We start from the raw sequence: 25,029 nt of genomic DNA on the forward strand, positions 1-25,029 counted from the left end.
CAAATGCCTTGTTACTCATTGAAATGCCTCAATGCTTTGCACACTGGATTACTTTTCAGGATGTTTTCATGCTAATGTAGCAATCACTCCATGCCAGCAACCTCCCACAACAGTTCCATCATTAAACTGTAAATGTATGTTTTTTTCCTCCCCTTCTTGGTATTGTTAATTGAGTGAGGATGTTGACCAGTAAATTGGCGTTAGTGGGAGTCACCCTTTTTTTGACCAGTGTTTGGGGTCTTTAAAACCCCTTTGGAAAGGAGTGGAGAGGCTTCAGTTCACTGTCTCCTTCTAGGAATGAAAGCTTGAACAATGTAACACTCCCTGGTGCACATATCTAGATCAATGCTCAATGCGTTTTATGCCCGTTTTGAAGAAGAGCTCAGCGAAACCACACCCTCCACCCTGAAAGCCTTGGATGAACCTGTATCAGAGCAGCCTTCTCGAAAGTCAACCCATGGAAAGTAACTATTCTGGATGGAGTACTCGGTCGAGCACTCAGATCCCTCATGGACCAACTGGTAGGGGTATTCGTAGACATTCTCAACCTCTCCCTGCACCAATCTGAGGTCCCTATCTGCTTCGAGAAGACAAACATCATCCAAGTACCAAAGAAAAGTCAGGCAGCATGCCTTAATGACTATCATCTGGTGGCTTTGACATCCATCATTACAAAGTGCTTCGAGAGGTCAGTCATGGCATGAATCAATTCTGGCCTCCAAGATTGCCTGGATCCACTAGAGTTCAGCCATCACTGCAACAGGTCCACAGCAGATGCCATCTCCCTGTCCCTACACTCAACTCTGGAACACCTAGGGGTCAAAGACATCTATGTCAGACTTCTATTGACTACAGTTTAGCCTTCAGCACCATTATTCCTACAAAAATCATCTCCAAACATCATGGGCTGTGGCTCAGCTCCTCCCTCTGCAACTGGATTCTAGACTTCCTAATCCACAGGCTGCTATCAGTAAAGATAGACAATAACACCATCTCCACGATCATCCTCAACACCAGTGTCCTACAAGGCTGTGTCTCCAGCCCCTTACTTTATTCTTTATACCCCGATGACTGTGTGCCCAAATTCCCCTCCAACTCGATTTTCAAATTTCCTGATGACATCACTGTCATGGGTTGGATCTCAAACAATGACGAGACACAGTATAAAAAAGAGATAAAGAATCTAGTGAACTGGTGTGATGACAATAATCTCTCCCTCAATGTCAACAACATGAAGGAGATAGTCATCAATTTCAGGAAGTATAGTGGAGGACATGCTACATCAATGGGGAAGAAGTGGAAATGGTTGAAAGCTTCAAGTTTCTAGGTCACCAACAATCTGCCCTGGTTCCTTCATGCCAACGCTATAGTTAAGAAAGCCCACCAATGCTTCTATTTTCTCAGGAGAGAAATCTGGCATGTCCACTATGGCTCTGACGAACTTTTATAGATGCATCATAGGAAGCATTCTTTTTGGTTGTATCACAGCTTGTTTTGGTTCCCGTTCTGTCCATGACTGCAATAAACTACAAAGGGTCATGAACGAAGCCCAGTCCATTACTCAAACCAGCCTCCCATCCATTGACTCTGTCTACACTTCCCACTGCCTCGGAAAAGCAGCCAGCATAGTCAAGGGCCCACACACACCCTGGAGATACTCTCTTCCACCTTCTTCCATTGGAAAAAAGATATAAAAGTCTGAGGACACATACCAACCAACTCAAGAACAGCTTTTTCTTGCTGCCATCAGACTTTTGAATGGACCTACCTCGCACTAAGTTGATCTTTCTCTAAATCCTGTCTGTGACTGTAACATTACATTTTGCACTCTCTCCTTTCCTTCTCTATGAACGGCATGCTTTGTCTGTATAGCACGCAAGAAACAATAGCTTTCACTGTATACCAATACATGTGACAATAATAAATCAAATCAGATCTTAAGATCAAATCTTGGTCCAGGACCACAGTGTTCTAGAACATAGAACACTACAGCACAAACAGGCCCTTTGGCCCACAAGTTGCGCCAATCCATACCTACCAGGCCATAGAACTATCTAGAACTCCCAATCCCATTAAATCCCATGTACTCATCCCGAAGTCTTTTAAAAGACCCCAGCGAGTTTGCCTCTACCACAACTGACGGCAGCCGATTCCACTCACTTACCACCCTCTGAGTGAAAAACTTACCCCTGACATCTCCTCTGTACTTTCTCCCCAGTACCTTAAACCTTTGTCCTCTCGTAGCAACCATTTCAGCCCTGGGAAATAGCCTCCAAGAATCCACCCTATCAATACCTCTCAACATTTTATAAACCTTTATCAGGTCGCCTCTCAACCTTCGTTTCTCCAGGGAGAAGAGACCCAGCTCCCTAAGGCATGCCCCCCAATCCAGGCAACATCCTTGTAAATCTCCTCTGCACCCTCTCAATAGCTTCCACACCCTTCCTATAGTGAGGTGACCAGAACCGCGCACAGTACTGCAAGTGGGGTCTGACAAGGGTCTTATAAAGTTGCAGCATTACCTCCCGACTCCTAAACTCAATCCCTCGATTAATGAAGGCGAGCTAACCATATGCCTTCTTGACCACATCCCCCACCTGCTAGGCCGATTTAAGAGTCCAATGGACCCAGACCCCAAGGTCCTTCTGCTCCTCAACACTGTTAAGAGTCCTACCCTTGATATTGTACTCCTTCATCCCATTGGCCCTGCCAAAAGGGACCACTACACATTTACCCGCATTGAAGTCCACCTGCCACCTCTCCGCCCGGTCTTGCATCCTGTCTATGTCACGCTGCAACTTCTGACATCCCTCCAGACTATCCACAACACCACCAACCTTCGTATCATCAGCGAACATACTAACCCATCCCTCCACTTCCTCGTCCTGACCCAGGGGACAAGATTGCTGCAAAATTCACTCAGGAGGAAGCCAGCAACAGAATTATGGACAGGACTCTAGTCGACTAGTGCAGCTGGAATTGAACAGAAGAAACAAACTTAGAATCCCCAATCTTTTCTCCAGCTCTCTCCTCTCCATTTCTATTCTTCCTTCTGTCCTGTGTCTGCTCCACCAAAACTAATGACATCCTCCACGCCTGTGACCATCAACTGTTTTCCCACCTTATCCTCAACTTTCAGTATGCCCAGCCACACCATCCCGACCCCATCTCTCTTCCATGGTCAACCTTTGGAATTGTCTTTGAATGCTTCCAATTCTAAATGCCCCAACAGATAACCAGCAATAGTATAACCTCCAGTTTCATCTTTGACCATTCTCCAAATCTTTTTCTTCACTAGATGTCATCATTCTCAGTGACAGTTAGGGTGGCACAGTGGTGAGCACTGTTGCCTCACAGCACCAGGGACACTGGTTCAATTCCGGCCTCGGGTGACTGTCACGTTCTCCCTGTGTTTGTGTGGGTTTCCTCTGGGTGCTCTGGTTTCCTCCCAGAGTCCAAAGATGTGTGGATTAGGTAGATTGGCCATGCTAAATTGACCCTTATTGTCAGGAGGATTAGCAGGGTAAATACATGGGTTATGGGATAGAACTTGAGTGGGTTTGTTGTTGGTGTAGGCTTGATGGGCCAAATGGCTTCCTCTTGCACTGTCTACAGTTATGGGATTAACATCCATAAATACCTTGGTAACATCTAACTCAGCTCGCTACCACTTTCCTTAATCTAATGAAGACCCTCTTACCTGGCAGTAAGTCTTGGATCAACCTGAGCCTCCTCCAATTCAATGTTGAGAAGATGGAAACTATCCTTGCCCCACATTTGGCACCATGCACATGACTCCATGCCTCTCCCTAGCTTCTTGTATAGTTTGAATTAGACTGTACACAATCTCCACGTTTGGTTCCATTCTGAGCTGAACTTCAAACCTACATCCTATTGATCACAATGATCTCTACTATACTCTCGTTGGCATCAAGACTTTTCAATGTCTCCATCATTTTCTACAAAGACCGTCTTAAAGTCTTTGGATATTTTTAAGGCAGGGCTAGATAGATTCTTGACCAGCAAGGTTCTCAGGAGTAGAATGGGAATGTGGATTTGGGATAGCAATGAGATCAACCATGATCTTATTGAATGGTGGAACAGGTTCGAGAGGCCAAGTGGCCTACTCCTGCTGCTAATTCACATGTTTACCTGATCCCAAATGATCCAAATTCTGCTACCTGCAATTGTCTGCACTAACTCCAACTTATCCAATCTTCACCATTTCTGACCTATACTGGGTTCCCTTCTCCAGATGCAACAAGTTTGATTTTATTTATATAATCATCTTTAATGTAGTTCAGCATCCTATGGCCTTTCACAGAAGTGTTAACTTGACACCAGCCATATAAGGAAACAAGAGGGCAGATGACCAATATTAGATCAGAGAGATAAAATTTTATTGAGAATCTTAAAGGCAAAGTGCTAGTGAGACAGAAAAGTTTAGGAAGGGAATTCCATTTCTTAGGGCCTTGGATGCCAAAAGTGGCACAATTAAAGTCAAAGAGTGCCAGACGCCAGAATTTTAGCTGCAGAGATGTTGCAGTGGCTTTAAGGCTGGAGGAAGTTATTGAGATCATGAGGGGGCATGGCCATGGAAGAATTCAGAATCAAGGAAGAGAATTTTAAAATTAAGTCTTTGCTTAACAAGAAACAATGTAAGTGAAGTGAGATAGAGGTAATAGATGAACTTGATAATGTGGAGATGTGATTAGAAGTTCATCCTGAGGTCAAGTAGAACACAGTGCAAACAATTTGCTAGCCTCTCTGGTAGTGGCCAGAGAGAGGGAAGGAGTCATATATTTTTATTATAATTTGTTCTTGGGATGTGAATGTCGCTGGTAAAACTAGCATTTAATGCCTTGTTGCCTTGTGCCCTTGAGGAGGTGCTAGTGAGCCGCCTTCACAAACCAATGCATTCCATATAGTAGCCAGCCACAGTGCTGTTAGTTCAGGCATTTCAGAGTTTTCATTCAATGATAGTGAAGAAACAGTCATATAGTTGCAAGTCACAGAATGTGTGACTTGGAAGAGAACTTGCAGGTTGTGGCGTTATTATGTGTCTGCAGTTCTTGTTTCTCTAGGTAGCAGAAGTTGCAGATATGGAAGATGCCATTGAAGCAGCCTTGGTGACTTGCTGCAGGGCGTCTTATAGATGGTTCACACTGCTGCCACTATACTACCAGTGATGGAGGGAGTAAATGATTATGGGGTGAATGGTGTGTTGATCAAGTGAACTGCTTTCTCTTGAATTGTGTTGAGCTTATTGAATTTTGTTGGAGCTGTACTCATCCAGGAAAGTGGAGAGTATTCCATCACATTCCTGATCAGTGCCTTATGGATAGACTTTGGGGAGCCAGGAGGTGAGTTACTAGCTGTAGGACTCCTAGCCTCTGACCTTGTAGCCACTGTTTTTGCATGGCTGGTCCAGTTCAGTTTCTAGTCAATGACAATCGTCAGGATGTTGATAGTGGGGGATTCTGCGATGGAAATGCCATTGAATATCAAAAGGAGATGGTTAGATTATTTCTTGCTGGAGATGGTCATTGCTTGGTATTTGTGTGGCATGAATGTTACTTGCCCCATATCAGCCCAAGCCTAAATACTGTCCGGGTCTTGCTGCCAATGGACACGAATTGCTTCAGTATGTGAGGAGTGCTAAACGATGTGGAATCATCAGCAAACATTTCCACTTCTGACCTTAATGATGGAGGGAAGATTATTGATGAAGCATATGAAGATGATTAGACCCAGGACATTTCCTTGAGGAACTCCTGCAGTGGTGTCCTGGGACTGAGATGATTGGTCTCCAACAACTCTTGGAAAAAAGAAAGCAGCAGGTTCCTTAATGATATGTTGCCAGAATTGTGCAATTCTTGTAAAGGAATTGCCAAGAAATAGTTAACAGCCTGGGAAAGCATTCTCACATCCAGCAGCTTCCCTTTAAAGAACCAATTCTGAAGCTCATGGATACTATACATCCATGTAATGCCACACAGTCTGATGGGTATGTGAGATGGCAAGTTCCTGGAATGTAGAATAAGGGACATTGTGCTTGATTCCCCCGTCGCAACGCGTTAATATTTTGGCGCATCGGGTTGGGAGATGTGTGTGTCAGCCATTTCGTGGTGTTTGGAACGCATGCGCGTCTCGCACCGCCGGAGAGCAGGCGTGATCGAAACCACGCAGGAAACAGGCGGGAAGACTAGATAAGTGATTTTACTCTATTTTTCATGTAATTTACTGGGTGCTATTGGGCTGTGAATTCTCCAGGCCTGATAGCATCACACACCCCCCATTTCATTCCGGCAGGATTTAGAGTAGCTCCCTAACTTTAGAGTTTGGGGTGGGCTGGACTGAAGGTGGAGGAATCGGGGGTCCCCAGGAGGGGTCAGGCGGCAAGGAGTAGTGCCCCCTGCGCATAGGGTCCCTGACAGTGCCAACCTGTGCCCCCTGACACTGCCCCGGGGCAAAGTGCCCTTGCCCAGAAGACACCATGGCACTTCCCATTGGGCATTGGGGAGTGCCAAAGGGGTGGGGTTTATTGTGGGCACAGCTTAGGGGTGATCGGTGGGTGTGGGGGTCCCGCTGCCACTCTGTATGGGAATTGGACAGGACTGGAGGGAAGCTAGCGATTGGGCTGGCTGTGGGGAGGGGTGGGTGGTCTGCTGGGTGGCTTTGGAGGAGGGGTTTGCCTCGCGTGGTATGTGTTCTGCCTATAGAAAACTCGCAACAGGGTGACCTCTCCTTTCCTGTTTATAAACTCAGCCCATGCTACCTCACTAGATGAGTTCTCTTCAAATGTCCTTTTTGCCATTGTAACACTGTAATAGTGTCATTGACTAACAATGCTCACCTTCCCGTCTTTTACCACCTTCCCTGATCTTACTGAAACATCTAAATTCTGAAACCTGCAACAACCATTCCTGTCCCTGCACTATCCATGTCTCCGAAATGGCCACAACATAGAAGTGCTAGGTGCAGAGGGACCTGGGGGTCCTTGTGCATGAGTCGCAAAAACCCAGTCTGCAGGTGCAGCAGGTGATCAAGAAGGCGAATGGGATGCTGGCCTTTATAGCAAGGGGGATAGAATATAAAAGCAGGGAGGTCTTGCTGCAACTGTATAGGACACTGGTGAGGCCGCAGCTGGAGTACTGTGTGCAGTTTTGGTCGCCGCACTTGCGCAAGGATATTTTGGCCTTGGAGGGAGTGCAGAGGAGGTTCACTAGGCTGATACCGGAGATGAGGGGGTTAGACTATGAAGAGAGACTGAATAGACTGGGTCTGTACTCGTTGGAGTTTAGAAGGATGAGGGGGGATCTTATAGAGACGTATAAGATAATGAAAGGGACGGATAGGGTAGAGGTAGAGAGATTCTTCCCGCTCAGAAAGGACAGCAGGACTAGAGGGCACATCCTCAAGATAAGGGGGGTGCAGTTTAGAACGGAGTTGAGGAGGAACTTCTTCACTCAAAGGGCGGTGAATCTCTGGAATTCTCTGCCCGTTGAAGTGGTGGCGGCTACCTCGCTAAATATATTTAAGTCACGGGTAGATAGGTTTTTGACAGACAAGGGAATTAAGGGTTATGGGAAAGTGGAACTGATCCGCTTCAGATCAGCCATGATCTTATTGAATGGCGGGGGCAGGCTCAAGGGGCTAGATGGCCTACTCCTGCTCCTATTTCTTATGTTCTTATGTTCTTAAGTCCCAGGTACCAACCCATGCTGCAAGTTCACCCACCTTATTCCGGATGCTCCTGGCGTTGAAGTAGACACACTTCAAACCACCTTCCTGCCTGCCGGTACACTCCTGCGACCTTGAAACCTTACTCATGATCTCACTACTCTCAACATCCTGTACACTGGAGCTACAATTCAGGTTCCCATCCCCCTGCTGAATTAGTTTAAACCGTCCCGAAGAGCATTAGCAAATTTCCTCCCCAGGATACTGGTACCCCTCTGATTCAGGTGTAGACCATCCCATTTGTAGAGGTCCCACCTACCCCAAGAATGACCCCCAATTATCCAGATATCTGAATCCCTCCCTCCTGCACCATCCCTGTAGCCACGTGTTCAACTGCTCTCTCTCCCTATTCCTCTCCTCGCAAGCACGTGGCATGGATAACAAACCAGAGATCACAACTCTATTTGTTCTGGCTCTAAGCTTCCACCCTAACTCTGAATTTCTGCCTTACGTCCCCATCCCTTTTTCTACCTACATCTTTGGTAGCTATGTGGACCACGACTTGGGTCTGGTCCCCCTCCCCCTTAATGATCCCGAAAACACGATCTGGGACATCACAAACCCAGGCACCTGGGAGGCAACGCACCAACTGCGATTAAAGATCAGAAGATTGGGCAAAATATAAAAAATCTGAAAAAATGACAAATAAAATAATGAGGAGGGAGAAATTAGGGTACAAGAGAAAGCTAGCAGGTATTTAAAAAGGAAAAGAGTAAGTTAAGTAAGTGCTGGTCCTCTAGAAAGTAAGAATAGTATTAAAAATGTAAAATAGTGGATGAATTGAACAGACTTGCATCTGTCTTGACTGTAAGGATACAGATACCATCCCAGTAATAATTGAGAATCACGAGGTGAAAGGAAAGGAGGAGCTTAAAACAGTTAAATTCTTCACACCACCAGAGACCCAGGTTCAGCTCTGGCCCTGGGTCATTGTGTGGAATTTACACGTTCTCCCTGTCTCTACATGGGTTTTCTCTGGGTGCTCTGGTTTCCACCTACAGTCCAAAGATGTGCAAGTTAGGCCATGCTAAATTGCCCTTTAGTGTCCCAAGATATCAAGGTTAGATGGATTAGCCATGTGTGGGATTACAAGGATAAGGCATGGAGAAGGCCTGAGTAGGTTGCTCTGCCAGAGAGTTGGTACTGACTCAATGGGCTGAATGGCCTCTTCTGCATGGTAGGGATTCTAGGATTTTATGAAAGAGCACTGAGAAATTATTAGAACTAAAGACTGACATGTTCCTAGGAACTGGTGGCTGTAACTTAGCGTCTTAAAATAAGTGACTGCTGAAATAGTAGATGCTTTGATTTGAATTTCTGAAAGTCCCTAGAAAAAGTCCTACCAGACTGGAAAATTGTGGTCGCTACTCCTCTATTCAAGAAAGGAGGGAAGCAGTAAACAGGAAACTACTTGGTTAGCTTAGTACCTGTCGAAGAACAAATACAAGAATCTATTATTAAGGTGGTTATATCTGGACATTTAGACAATCTGAATGCAACCAGGCAGAGTCAACATGGTTTTGTGAAAGGATAATTGCATTTGACTAACTTAATAAATTTCTTTGAGGAAGTAACAAGCAACATAGATAAAAGGGAAGCTGTGGATATGCTGCACTTAGATTTCAGAAGGCATTTATTAAGGTGCCACATCAAAAGTTACTACACAAATATAACAGCTCATGGCACAGATGATAACATATAAGCATTGATAGAGGATTAGTTAACTGACAGGAAACAGAGAGTAGATAGAAATGGGTAATTATCAGTTGGCAATCTGTAACTAGTGGAGTGCCACAGGGATCACTTTTGAGGCCTCAACTATTTACAATCTATGTCAATGATTTGGATGAAGGAACTGAATGTATATTTGCTAAATTTGCTAATAACAAAGATAAGTAGGAAAGTAAGTTGTGTAAAGGACATAGGAGTCTGCAAAGTGACATAGGTAGGTTGAGTAAGTGGGCAAAAATTTGGGCAGTGCAGTATAATATGGGAAAATGTGAAAACTTGTCCACCTTGGCAGAAAGAACAGAAAAGCTGCATATTATTTAAACGGAGAGAGTTTGAAAAACTGTATGGTACAAGGGATCTGAGTGTCCTGAGACATTAATCACAAAATATTAGTATGCAGGTACAGCAAGTGATTAGGAAGGCAAAGTGAATATTACCATTTAGTGCAAGGGGACTGGAATATAAAAGTAAGGCTGTTTTGCTATAGTTGTACCCCAGCATCTCCACATCATTGCTACAGTTGTACAGGGCATTGGTGAGACCAACTAGAGTACTGTACAGTTTTGGTCTCCTTATTTAAGAAAGGACATAATTTCTTACTTAAGAAAGGGCATTAAAAGCAGTTTAGTGAATATTTACTTCACTGATTCCTGGAATGAGGGGGTTATCCTCTGAGCAAAATTTGGACAGTTTTGGCCTATACCCATTAGCATTTAGAAGAATGAGAACTGACCATGAACTATGTAATATCCTGAGGGTGGTTGGTGCAAGAATGTTTAACTTTGCCAGAGAGATTAGAATCAGGGGACACAGTTTAACTATAAGGGGTCTCCGATTTAAGACAGAAATGAAGAGAAATCTTTTCTCCCAGAGGATTGTGAGTCTGTGGAACTCTTTTCCTCAACTTTTACAGATGCACCATAGAAAGCATTCTTTCTGGTTGTATCACAGCTTGGTATGGTTCCTGCTCTGCCCAAGACTGCAAGAAACTACACAATGTCGTGAATGTAGCCCAATCCATCATGCAAACCAGCCTCCCATCCATTGACTCTGTCTGCATTTCCCACAGCCTTGAAAAGGCAGCCAGCATAATTAAGGACCCCACGTACCCCAGGCATACTTCCTGCCACTTTCTTCTTCTGGGAAAAAGGTACAAATGTCTGAGGTCACATACCAACTGACTCAAGAACTTTTTCCCTGCTGCCATCAGACCTTTGAATGGATTTACTTTGCACAAAGTTGATCTTTCCCTACACCCTAGCTATGACTGTAACACTACATTCTGCACTCTCTCCTTTCCTTGCTTATGAATAGTATGCATAGTCTGTATAGAGCGCAAGAAACATTACTTTTCACTGTATACTAATGCATGTGACAATAAATCAAATCGAATCAAAAGAAGTGGAGGCAGGGTCAATTAATATTTTTAAAGCAGAGATAGATTCTTGACTAAGAAGGAGGTCAAAGAGTATAAGAAGCAGACAGGAATGTGACAATGAGGTCACAATCAGATCAGTCATGATCTTCTTGAAGCGTGGAGCAGGCTTGAGTGGCCGAATAGACTATTTCTACTTCTGATTCATATATTTAATTCATATGATCAAATGTATATGATGCACAATGCTGCCATTATATTTGTAAGATATATAAATGATTCTGTTTGTAATATACATAAACGATTTGGAGGAAAATGTAACTGGTTTGATTAGTAAGTTTGCTGACAACACAAACGTTGATGGATTTGCGGATTGCGATGAAGACCATCAGAGGATACAGCAGGATATAGATCGGTTGGAGACTTGGGAGGAGAGATGGCAGATGGAGTTTAATCTGGACAAATGTGAGGTAATGATTTTAGAAGGCCTAATACAGATAGGAAATATACAGTAAATGGCAGAACCCTTAAGAGTATTGATAGACAAAGGAATCTGGGTGTACAGGTACACAGGTCACTGAAAGTGGCGATGCAGGTGGAGAAGATAGTCAAGAAGGCATATGGCATGCTTGCCTTCATCAGCCGGGACATTGAGTTTAAAAATTGGCAAGCCATACTGCAGCTTTATCGAACCTTAGTTAGGCCGCACTTGGAATACAGGGTTCAATTCTGGTCGCCACACTACCAGAAGGATGTGGAGGCTTTGAAGAGGGTGCAGAAAAGATTTAACAGAATGTTGCCTGGTATGGAGGGCATTAGCTATGAGGAGAGATTGGAGAAACTTGGTTTGTTCTCACTGGAACGATGGAGGTTGAGGGCTGACCTGATAGAAGTCTACAAGATTATAAAAGGCATGGACAGAGTAGATAATCAGAAGCTTTTTCCTACGGTGGAAGAGTCGATTACTAGGTGGCACAAGTTTAAGGTGCGAGGAACAAGGTTTAAAGGAGATATACGAGGCAGATTTTTTACATAGAAGGTGGTGGGTGCCTGAAACTCGTTGCTGGAGGAGGTAGTGAAAACAGATATGGTTGTGACTTTTAAGGGGCATCTGAACAAATGCATAAATAGGCTGGGAATAGAGGGATATGGTCCCCGGAAGGGTAGGGAGTTTTAATTAAGTCAGGCAGCATGGTCGGTGGAGGGCTGAAGGGCCTGTTCCTGTGCTGTAATGTTCTTTGTTCTTTGCTCTACATTGGTGGTGGAGGGAGTAAATGTTTACGATGGTGGATAGGGTGCCAATCAAGTGGGCTGCTTTGTCCTGGACATTGTTGAACTTTTTGAGTGTTGTTGGAGCTGCAGTCGTCCAGGCAAGTGGAGAGTCTTCCCTCACACTTCTGCCTTGTGCCTTGTAGATGGTGGACAGACTTTAGGGAGTTAGGAAGTGAGTTACTTGCCACAGAATTCCCAGCCTCTCACCAGCCATAGTATTTATATGGCTGGTCCAGTTCAGTTTTTAATCAATGCTAACACCCGTGATGTTGATAATGGAAGATTTAGCAGTGGTAATGCCATTGAGTATTATGCGGCGATGGTTAGATCCTCTCTTGTTAGTAAAGGTCGCTGTCTAGTGCCCCCTCCCCAGCCACCCAGGGAACTAAAAAAACAGAAAGGAAGAGAACCAAGAGAAATTAACTCCCACCATTTTGCCTGTATTTTAAAGAAATAGAAAGTCACATGGAAGACAATATTTGAATCTGGCTTATGTTCATCCCAAGGTTTGCACATTTTTCTAATAAAATAGAATTTCCCTGACATCTGTTGACTGTCTGAAGCCAGGAATTTTAATGACTAATTAATGTCTAGGCAATGTCTGGGATAATGATAAATATGATCATGTCTAGGATAGCTTGGTCCAGTGTAGGGGTAGCCAGCTGACTTCTCACGCACCTACTTACAGCTCTTCTTGAGTTTTTGAAACTTTATTCATGGCTCAGCATATGGTCTGAGGGGTAAAAATTAACAAAAGATACAATCAGCAAACACTAAACAGGCAATGTTCCTTCCATTCTGACAAAGCTAACCTAAATATTTTGAACTAAAAGCGAGTCATGCATTCTACGTATCGCCTTTCACGACCTCAAGGTATGCTAAGATGTTTTACAGCCGACTAAAGCATTTTATTGAGTGTTCTCAGTGTTGTGATGTGGGAAATGTGGCTCGCAATTTACACACAGCAAGGGTTCAACAAACAGCAAGCGCACAAATGATCAGATAATCTACTTTAGTTGACTATCTTTTTAGTTGAGGGATAAATATTGTGCAGGATACCAGGGAGAATGAGTGACCTGGCACCTTTTTGTATCCATGATGTGGAGATGCTGGCGTTGGCCTGGGGTGAGCACAGCAAGACGTCTCACAACACCAGGTTAAAGTCCAACAGGTTTATTTGGAATCACGAGCTTTCAGACTGCTGCTCCTTCATCGGGTGAGACTCTCAGCTGATGAAGGAGCAGCGATGCGAAAGCTCGTGGTTCCAGGTTAAAGTCCAACAGGTTTATTTGAAACCACAAGCTTTCGCAGCGCTGCTCTTTCATCAGCTGAGAGTCTCACCTGATGAAGGAGCAGCACTCTGAAAGCTTGTGATTCCAGATAAACCTGTTGGACTTTAACCTGGTGTTATGAGATTCCTTTTGCATTCAGCCGAGTGTTGAGGCGGGGAAATCTCATATTCAGTACAATTACCACATTATGTTTTCAGGTGGCTACTGGAAACAATTTCCTTCAAGTAAAGGATCAACAGATATATGTGTGGGAATGCTTTTTGTAATAATCCTACATAGAATCTATGAAGATTCCTACAGTGCCAAAGAAGCCATTCAGCACCTTATTTTAAAACGCTAAGATGAAATCCATTAGTTCTGGGAATATGTTTAGTTCTAATAATTTTCTCAATGCTGTTTCATGGAATCATAGAATCTTCATAGAATCCCTACACTGCAGAAGAGGCCATTCAGCCCATTCAGTCTGCACCAACTCTCTGTAACAGAGTATTTCTCCCCCACCCTATCCCTGTAGCCCCACACATTTTCCATTGCTAATCCATCTAACCTGGACACCTTGGGACTGTGGGAAGGTTTAAGGTGCGAGAGGCAAGGTTTAAAGGAGATGTACGAGGCAGATTTGGTAGTGGGTGCCTGGAACTCGCTGCTGGGGGAGGTCATGGAAGCAGCTACAGTAGTGACTTTTAAGGAGCGTCTGGACAAATATATGAATAGGATGGGAAAGGAGGGATATGGTTCCTGGAGGTTTTAGTTCAGTCGGGCAGCATGGTTGGTGCAGGCTTGGAGAGCTGAAGTGCCTGTTCCTGTGCTGTAATTTTCTTTGTTCTTTGAAACTCATGCAGACAAGGGGAGAATGGGCAAACTCCACGCAGATAGTTATCCAAGGCCAGAATTGAACCCGGGTCCCTTTGCTGTGAGGCAGCAGTGCTAACCATTGTGCCACCGTGCCACCCTAGACCCGGTTTGGGTCTAATGGACAGAAAGCCCATTTCACTTTATGAGCTGTCTATATCTGTGATGCAGCCTTACATAGTTGTATTTGAAGGAGTACTCCAGAATATATCCTTGAAGTAAATAGAGGAGCATCTACCACCATCAGGGGTATTGAAATTTTAAAAAAAATTTTCCTAGAAGAACATTTCTGAGATGGTCTAGATGTCATCCCATGTGAAGATTCTAGGCATTTTCTTCAGATCAAGAATAGGTCAAGAATCCAGGTCAGTCTATGTGAATACTCGATTTACTTGAAACTGTTGCCCCAAAATAAAATAGGAATTGGAATTGGAAGTTGATGAGTTTTATTTAATTAAAGACAAATCACAGAATCTTAATTCATATTTCAGATCAGACATCTGATCCACTGCTGGGAGACATTGAAAGGAACTGTGACAATCCAGTGGGGGTTATTCCTTGCCCCTGTGGCACCTCTATCCTTTTGAACTCAATTAGGCCTTTGCAAAATTAGGTGGACTTCCCTCACAACTGACAGCTAACACTGGAGTCAGGATCTTGTGACCTTACGGAGTTGTAAAAGCTGCAAGCAGTTGGATAGGCCATGATCTTGTCAACAGCATCATAACTGGAACTATATATCACTGTAATGACTTCAATCAGGCCATTGAGGTTGGCCTATTGGAATATAAACTCCTTGATGAAGGAGTCAATTGAAGGGCCAATCAGGGAATCTTTTCCTTGTACTTAACTGGGAGTGTCAGTTCCTCTGGCATCCCTGAAGGCAGGCTTAGAGGGCTGAAGGGCCTGTTCCTGTGCTGTAATTTTCTTTGTAGGCTGCTGACTGATAGGACTCTGTGTACTGCTGTTGGAATTGTAAATAAAGGGATTCTGGTGAAGGGACTTCTGCCTGTGAAGATATATAACACACTCCTACTTTCGCACTTTTTGCCATTTATCACATTACTCTAATTAAAATTCGAAGTGGCCAGCAGCGTGAATGCAATGTGCGTTTGATTTAGAAGCAGAGAAAGCTTTTCATTGATCAATCCTGCTGTCAGCTGACAACCCTGCATCTATTTCGGCCTATCAAAGAGCATGCTGGTCAGACAGGCTCTGCATCACAGCCACAGCTTTCTTATTTAATCATGTTGCCATTAACACAAGACTTCAGAGCACAAACATGGCAGAGGTGTTTTCAAACTTAAATTTTGTTGAGACTGGTTTAGCCTAGAGAGTTGAACATACTGGCAAGCCTCATGGTTGACACACATTGACGGTTACTGGGGAGTTAGGGGCATTTCTCACATGGAAGAAACAATGTGTTTTTTTTTGGTCCTCCCTTTGTTGTTACGCTCATATTGGTGTCCAGTGTTATTCTCGCCACTCTTGCAGAGATGGCTGAACTTGCAAGCTCAGCTGGCCCTCCCATCTGAGCCTTGTAAAGGACATTGTCTCACAGAAATCTTAATGGATTGAATCAAAATGTAGGTGAATTTGAAATCCTGTAAGGACTGTGTCAGCCAACGCCCAGAGATGGATATACATTTGAATACCATCATCAAGTGGCCTTTAGGCCCTTCATTTTCTTACCTTAACTGAAGATGATAGATGAGGGAAAAGCAGTGGATGTTGTGTACATGGACTTCAGTAAAGCCTTTAACAAGGTAGCTCATGGTAGACTGGTACGAAAGATGAAGTCACATGGGATCAGAGGAGATCTGGCAAGATGGATACAGAACTGGCTTGGCAATAGAATAAGAAGTCTCACAACACCAGGTGTTAAATCATCCCATTGCATTTAAATCGGGGCAGCCCGATGATTTAAATGCATTAGTGTGCATTTAAATCGACTTAATGAACAGCGCACCCAAATCTACCGCAAATCCCTCTTTACCTTCTTCTGGTCCGTTCTGGATCTGTGCTGTAAGCGATCTGCAAAATAAAAATCCAAAGCCGATTCCTATTCTGCAGAGAACCCTCCAAAGCCCTTCCTCCTCGACCATCCTGCACAGACCCCCCTGCTAACTACCCTGGCAGACCCCCCCCCACCCCGATCAGACTCCTACGGGAGGCAGGCCCCCCTGGCCGCCCCCACCCCCCACTTCTTCCCGTGATCAGCCCCCCCACCGGGAGCACACCCCTAACCTACCTCAATCGCTGGTCTCCCTCCACCATCCTTCCAACCTGCGGTCCTTCAAGAGCCTGCAGCACCTTCCTGGCCTTCCACTGGCATCCACTGGAGGAGGGGGTGGGGTCGGGTCAGGCTCAGATGGATCTCTGGATGCGGGGGGGGGGGGGGGCGCGGTGGGGGGGCGGGAGGATGGACTTGGGAGAATCTTACAAACTGAAAATAATGTAGCATCATCTTTGTGCTGCCTAATTATCTATGGGAAAGGTAATTAAACTACAGTGTCCTAGTCAGCAATTAGTGACCTGTATAATACATTTATAATCTGTAACTGGATTGTTGATGTCCTTGTAGCCATGAGCCAGGTGCTCAAATGTTCAGAGTCATGTGGTGAACTTGGAAGAATTGTCTCCATGGTGGAACTTGGTTGGAAATAAGATTCAAGGAGATTACTAAATCTGGGAAATCAACCACAGTGAAAAGAAGTTTGTATTGGCAACTCTTCTCTCACATTCCATGACAGATATGCCCCTACTTATGAATGTAATTTGTATGGGCAATGTTGGGTGCAGCCTTGGATCCTTTCTTTCATCTTGTTTTCATCTGAACATTGCACAGAATTAGAGGAGTTCCCTTTGGAAGATAATGTCAGAATTATAATCACAGGAACTAAAAAACCTGACAGTCAAAAAATTTGGGAAAATATTTCAAAATATATATCCCCCCATCCATATTTTGAAATATTTTCCCGAATTTTTTGACTGTCAGGTTTTTAGTTCCTGTCCCAATTACCCACCTGCATCCCATAACCAGGACATGAACTTTTCCCAATTCACTCCTCTGTGTCCCTGACCCCACCCTCTTCTCCTCTAGATCCTTCCCCATGCCCCGACATCATTCCAAGTCTCCATTCAAGAGCTGATTCTCCTGCTCTTTTTTTGTGCTGCACAGTTAAATAGGAAAAATCATTGTTCTCAGACACAACCTCACTGAGCCAACATGTGTGTGCCATCTTCAAACAATCAAGTTAAGTTTATTTATTAGTCACAAGTAGGCTTACATTAACACTACGATGAAATTACTGCAAAAATCCCCTCATCGCCAGACTCCAGTGCCTGTTCAGATCAATGCATCTAACCAGTCTATGCATCTATTTAGAATATGGGAGGAAACTGGAGCATCTGGAGAAAACCCACGCACACATGGGGAGAATGTGCAAACTCCGCACAGACAGTGACCCAAGCTGGGAATTGAAACCGAATTGCTGGCGCTGTGAGGCACCAGTGCTAACTGTGCCATCCCAGGACATTATGGGAAACTTGTGTGTTGCTGAATCTATCTTGATGGTAGGATGTAGTTTAAAAAAACTTTCACATGAATGAGTATTCATGGCATGTAAAGGTATTACAAGTATGAACCTGCCACAGGACAGCATGAGATGTGACACGCTGCAAACATGCCACTGACTTTATCTTTGCATCTCAACCCACCATCGGCAAATCAAAACTTCCCCACCCCACCAAGTGAGATCATCTTGCACACCACATTTCTCACCGTTGTGGACTCCATAAAATCCCCCAGACTGTAAGAAGATGATACACAGAGTAGGAAGTTGGCTTTAAGTCAAACAAAGTGACTGATCAAACAAAAACAGAAAAATGCTGGAAACCCTCAGCAGGTCTGACAGCATCTGTGGAGAGAGAATAGAGCCAATGTTTCGAGATTAGATGACCTTCATTAGACAAAGCTCTGACAAAGAGTGATCCAGACTCAAAATGTTGGCTCTCCGCTCTCTTCACAGATGCTGTCAGACCTGCTGGGATTTTCCAGCATTTTTCAGTTTTTGTTTCAGATTCCAGCATCCACAATATTTTGTGTTTATTAAAATGACTGATTAGAATGCGTTAGGTAGGATGAGCAACCTTTCAAGTTAACTTGGAAAAATAAGTTGTACTGACGGAAATAAATCCAATTTACCTTTACTGACGTATGGTTGGTAAAACAATCCTGAGATGACATGTGGAGAAACTTTTATGCAAAGATGTTGTCCTGTTTTGGAATGTGCTGCCTGGAAGAATGACCCAAGCAGGTTCAATGGTAACTTCCAAAAGAGAACTGGAAAAGTCCTTGAAGATTATGGGATTTTGGTGAAAGAGAAAGGGAGTGGGACAGATTAGGTAGTTCTACCAAAAAGCTGGCACAGGGATGATGGACCGAATGGTTTCTTTCTGTCAGGTGCCATTCAATTACATGTTTCATGAGTTCAATATGAAGACATTTAATGATGTAATGAGCACAGAATGCTTACAGCAATGTCAAACATCCAGCTTCTCCACATCTTTTAATCAAAAATAGTATGTCAGGGGATGAACAAAAGACTGTTTCCTGATTCCTAGCGTGCAAGCAATAAATGTCACATTGTTACACACATGATTCTGGACTTGTTTTAAAAAAATGACAATGTCATCTCAAGCATGTTTAGTTTTGCATCAGTTTTCATCTTTTTTTTATCATTTTCAATTAATCAGCAACTGGAGAATATAAGTTCAGGTTTCAATAATTGAATAATTCTCGTTTGCCTAAATCTCTTTAGAGTAAAAACATACTGAATAGCCATCTGAGCACACATTTGTGAATGACTTAATTATTTTATTTTTTAATTTATTCATTAGTGTCATAGGTAGACTTAACACTGCAATGAAGTTACTGTGAAAATCCCCTAGTTGCTATGCTCTGGTGCCTGTTCAGTACACCAAAGGAGAATTTAGCACAACCAGTGCATCCAATCGGCACATCTTTCAGACAATGGGAGGAAACCCCACGCACATACAGGGCGAACATGCAGACTCTGCACAGACTCAAGCCTGGAATCGAACATGGGTCCTTGGTGCCTTTCAGCAGCAGTGATAACCCACTGTGCTACCAAGCTGCCCTTGTTGAAATGAATGAATTTTTAAAGAATAACTTACTTCTCCCATTATGTTCCTAATAAAATCATTGGATCATTTCAACTAACAATCTCCAGAGAGGACCTAAGGAATGGCTTGCAAATTATGAATATTTAATTAATACTAATTTCAGAAAGAAATATATCTTCTTGTGCGAATATAAATGATTCCAGTGAAAGTCAATTGATTATAATTACTTTTTCTTTAAAGTTAACTCACATAATATTTCTTGTTTTGATGGAATATTTCTTTATAAAGCAATAAGATATAACTATGCTTTATGTTTTGCCCTCCTTCAACTTGAATTAATCAATTATTCTCTGTCCTTTCTGCAATCCTCCACTTCTGGCCTTGTGCCCATCCCTGATTTTAACCACTCCATTGTTGGTTGTAGGTAATTGCCTAGATCCTGATCACCAGAGATTCCTCCTGAAACCTTTCCCCTCTCAAACACTCCCTCCTCCTCCTCTAAGATCATAGAACCCGAAAGCCATAGAATCCCTACAGGACAGAAGAAGCCCATCAAGCCTGTACCGACTCTGACAGAGTATCTTTTGCGGGGCCCTCTCCCCCACCCTATCCCCATTATCCCACACATTTCCTATGGCTAATCTGCTTAACCTCTTGGGACACTAAGAGACAATTTAACGTGGTCAATCCACCTAACCTACATATCTTTGCAGTGTGGGAGGAAACCAGAGCACCTGGAGGAAACACATAGACATGGGGAGAACATGCAAAGCTGACACAGCCCAAGGTCATAATTGAACCCAAGCCCCTTTAGCGGTGAGGCAGTGGTGCTAACCACTGTGCTACCACGCCAAACAAACTCCAGAAATCTTATTCCTTTGACCAGGATTTTGTTCAATTATCCATATGGTCTGAATTTTCACTTCCAGAATAGGAGGCAGGAGACTGGATTGTTTCCCAGCCTCAAACATGTTGCTGTGTGTGTATGTGTGTGTGTGTGTGTGTGTGTGGTGGGGGGGCATTGGTTGGGTGGAGACATGGTCACCTTTTTCGAATTTGACTGGCCATCCCCTTTATTGGCATGGAGAAAGGTTCCCTATTTAATTAGGGGTGGCAGGCAGGCTCTCAAAACCGATGGTACCATCAGAGACATTCTAGTTTCCGAGGAGCAGGAGGGTGCAGTAAGTGGCAAGTAACAGAGAGTGTACTTCAATCTGAAGGTGCCTTCTCACCAACCTTTCCACTAAAAAAACTGGATGGAACAGAGAAAAAGCAGCCAAGCTGCTATGATGCCTGGTTTCAAAATTTGGACCCCGCAAGTCCTAGCAACGCCTGTGTCCACTCTTGACAAAAATAAGAGCAGCAGCAAGATAGGCCATGAAGTTGTGTTATTTAAAAGGTCAGACCCTCTGATTGCAAGTAAATTAAACTGTTCGATCTTTTTTGTCATTGCAAAATTGGAGATTGTCATTGACTTCAGGAAGTGTAGTGGAGAACATGCTCCTGTCTACCTCACTGGGGCGAAGTAGAAAGGGCCCAGAGCTTCAATTTTTTTGGTGTCCTGATCACCAACAACCTGTCCTGGTCTCTCCCATGCCGACACTATAGTTAAGAAAGCCCACCAATGTCTCTACTTCCTCGGAAGACGAAGGAAATTTGGCATGTCAGCTACGACTCTCACCAACTTTTACAGAAAGCATTATTTCTGGTTGTATCATAGCTTGTTATGGCTCCCATTCTGCCCAAGACCACAAGAAACTACAAAAGGTTGTGAATGTAGCCCAATCTGTCACGCAAACCAGCCTCCCATCTGTTGACTTTGTCTACGCTTCCCGCTGCCTCGACAAAGCAGCCAGCATAATTAAGGACCCCACGCACCCCGCACATTCTCTTTTTCACCTTCTCCCGTCGGGAAAAAGGTACAAAAGTCTGAGGTCACATACCCATCGACTCAAGAACAGCTTCTTCCCTGCTGCCATCAGACTTTTGAATGGACCTACCTTGCATTAAGTTGAGCTTTCTCTACGCCCTCTCTATGACCCGTAACACTACATTCTGCACTCTCTCGTTTCCTTCTCTATGAATGATATGCTTTGTCTGTCTAGCGTGTGAGAAACAATACTTTTCACTGTATGTTAATGCATATGACAATAATAAATCAAATCAAAATGTCTGGAACTGCCCTGAGGTGATTTTGTCAGTTCCTGCATTTGCCAGAGTGTTCCAGCAATGTGTCTGTAACAGGTATTCCAATTTTAATTCACTTTCCATACCCAGTGGTGTGCGAAAGCAGATTCCTGTTTCTATCACGAGTAGTTCCCAGAATAGGTTGCTAGTCTGTCACGAGGGGCTTATACCTTGAGGGGCACTACCCTGCACCAGGAACTTCTCTCACTGTTGCAATACTGTGTCAGTTCTAGTCACCTTATTATAGGAAGGATATTATTAAACTAGAAAGAGTGCAGAAAAGATTTACTACCCGGACTTGATGGTTTGAGTTATAAGGACAGGCTGGATAGACTGGGACTTTTTTCTCTGGTGCGCAGAAGGCTGAGAGGTGATCTTATAGAGGTCTATAAAATAATGAGGAGCAGAGATCAGCTTGATAGCCAATATTTTTCCCCAAGGTAGAGTAGTCTAAAACTAGAGGGCAAATGTTTAAGGGGAGAGGTACAAAAGTGTCCAGAGGGGCAATTGTTTCACACAGAGAGTAGTGAGTATCTGGAACAAGCTGTCAGAGCTAATAGTAGAGACAGGTACAATTTTGTCATTCAAAAAGCATTTAGAAAGTTACATGGGTACGATGGGTATAGAGGGATATGGACCAAATGCGGACAATAGGGATTAGCTTAGGGTGTTTAGAAAAAGGGGTGGCATGGACAAGTTGGGCCAAAAGGCCTGTTTTCATGCTGTAAACCTCTATGACACTTAATGCTAGCCATTGCCGTGATTGGAAGGATTTATAGGTTGAGGCACTCAACCTGAGTAACCATGTTATGAACGTACCTTCCTTGACCATCAAGTCCTGGGAGTGAGAACTTGAACCTGGAGCTTCTGGCTTAGAGGCAGGGATGCTACAACAGTGCCACAAAACCTTCTGTGCAGCAGGTATGAAGGCAGCAGTACCAATGCTTCTGGGTCCACTACATGACACAGAGGTGGAGCAGAGGCTGCAGAAAGGTCAAGATCTACACAATGCCATCTGTCAAGTTGAAGCTGAACTCCTCCATTCTCCAGGACAGACCAGCAATGCAGCCAGCACCCTCCTGTTTGTTGATTCATCAAGATCTGACTGCTCAGCATGGTGGTACAGTGGTTAGCACTGCTGCTTCACAGCACCAGGGACTAGGGTTCGATTCCCAGCTTGGGTGACTGCCTGTGTGGGTTTCCTCTGGGTTTCCAGTTTCCTCCCACTGTCTGAAGGATGTGCTGGTTGGGTGCATTGGCCATGCTAAATTCTCCCTCAGTGTACCTAAACAGGTGCTAGAGGGTGGTGACTTGGAGTTTTTCACAGTAACATCTTTGCAATGTTAATGTAAGCCTTCTTGTGACACTAATAAATAAACTTTAAAAGAACATCCTACTACAGGGGTAAAGATGTCTTGTTGCAGTTGTAGAGAGACTTCACCTGGAATATTGTGCCCAGTTTTAGTTCCCTTATCAAGGAAGGATATGCTTGCCATAGGAATGCAATGGACGTTCACCAGGTTATTTCCTGGGATGGCAGGAATATCATAAGAGGAGAGATTGAGGAGACAGAGTCTGTATTCCCTGGAGAATTGAAAAATGAGGGGTGACCTCATTGAAATTTACAAACCTCTTGGAGGGCGTGGCAGAGTAGATGTAGATAAGCTCTGGAATTTTTCTGTCCCACCTGCTACAGAATTCAGAGTGGGTGAGGGGTGGACCATGGAAAGGTATGTTGACCTCGGGCGAGATTTTATTCCCTGTCATTATTCCCACGAAACTCATCTTCAAACTCTGTGGCTTGGGTTTCAAGCACTTCCCCCTGCAACTAGATCCTGAACTCCCTATCTCACAGACCACAGTCAATCCATGATCATCTTCAACACCAGTGCCCCACAAGGCTTTGTTCTCAGCCTCCTACTATACTCCTTATACACTTGTGACTGTGCAGCCAAATTTCTCTCCAATTCGATTTTCAAGTTTGCTGATGACACCACCATAGTGGGTTGGATGTCAAACAATGACAAGACAGAGTACAGGAATGAGATAGAGAATCTGGTGAATTGGTGCGGCAACAATAATTTCTCCCTCAATGTCAACAAAATGAAGGAGATTGTCATTGACTTCAGGAAGCATAAAGGTGATCATGCCCCGTCTACATCAATGGGGACGAAGTAGAAAGGGTCAAGACCTTCAAGTTTTTAGGTGTCCGGATCATCAACAACCTGTCCTGGTACCCCCATGTCGACACTATAGTTAAGAAAGCTGACCAAAGTCTCTACTTTCTCAGAAGCCTAAGGAAATTTGGCATGTCAGCTACAACTCTTGCTAGCTTTTACAGATGCACCAAACAAAGTATCCTTTTTGGTTGTATCACAGCTTGGTATGTCTCATGCTCTGCCCAAGACCGCAAAGAACGACAAAAGGTCATGAGTGTAGCCCAATCCATCACGCAAACCAACCTCCCATCTATTGACTCTGTCTACACTTCCCGCTGCCTTGGCAAAGCAGCCAGCATAATTAAGGATCCCACACACCCCAGACATTCTGTCTTCCACCTTCTTCTGTCAGGTAAAAGATACAAAAGTCTGAGATCAAGAATAGCTTCTTTTCTGTTGCTGTCAGATTTTTGAATGGACTTACCTTGCATTAAGTTGATCTTTGTCTATACTCTCGCTATGACTGTAACACTACATTCTGCACTCTTTCGTTTCCTTCTATATGAATGGTATGTTTTGTCTGTATAGCGTGCAAGAAATAATACTTTTCTCTGTATGTTAATATATGTGACAATAATAAATCAAATCAAATCAAAATCAAATTTTGCGGCTTCAGGACAAACAAAGCCATAAAATTCCGCCCAAGATGTTTCCCCAGTTGGTGAGCCTAAAATCTAGATAACTTGTGAGTCAGGGTAGATCATTGAGGCAAATGGGCAGCCATAATCTAATTGAATGGCAGAGCAGGCTCAACAGGCTGATAGGTCTACTCCTATGCCGATGAATCCTATGAAGCATGGCTATCAGTCATTCATGCCCAGATGACTCAATACGCACTGATCCCAACTCTATTCTAGCTCAAGGAAATTGCCATGGTGGTATCTGAACTGCTGGCTGTCAGTGGCAGATTGATAGATGGGGCCTGTTCATTAAATGCTGTGCTGTTTCTCTCTTTCCTCTTCCTGTGGTCGGGATGGACAGATGCCTGAAAGTAGGAATTCAGAAGGGGAAGGTTGCTTTGAGGGAAGGGGAGTCAGCAAGGAAGCAGATAGTCCATGGTTACACCATCTGCAGCTTCCTCATCATGCCAAATAGGGGGTGAGGGCGTAGTCCTCAATGTTTTTAGCAACTTCTGGTGCTCTGTGCCCTGCCACACATAGTGCCAAGGTGCAAAGAACCATCTCCACAGTGGGGTTGAGAAGGTGCAGCT

General features: G+C 43.9%; 1 pseudogene; it reads left to right on the forward strand.

Moving 5' to 3' along the window:
• The first annotated feature begins 24,792 nt into the window (after positions 1–24,792).
• LOC145345615 (COP9 signalosome complex subunit 8-like) overlaps positions 24,793–25,029 on the forward strand; it is a 34,974-nt pseudogene continuing 34,737 nt past the window's right edge.

This window comes from Carcharhinus amblyrhynchos, chromosome 7, assembly GCF_965287045.1.
Source record: "Carcharhinus amblyrhynchos chromosome 7, sCarAmb.v2.hapA, whole genome shotgun sequence".
In the NCBI taxonomy this organism is placed as follows: Eukaryota; Metazoa; Chordata; class Chondrichthyes; order Carcharhiniformes; family Carcharhinidae; genus Carcharhinus; species Carcharhinus amblyrhynchos.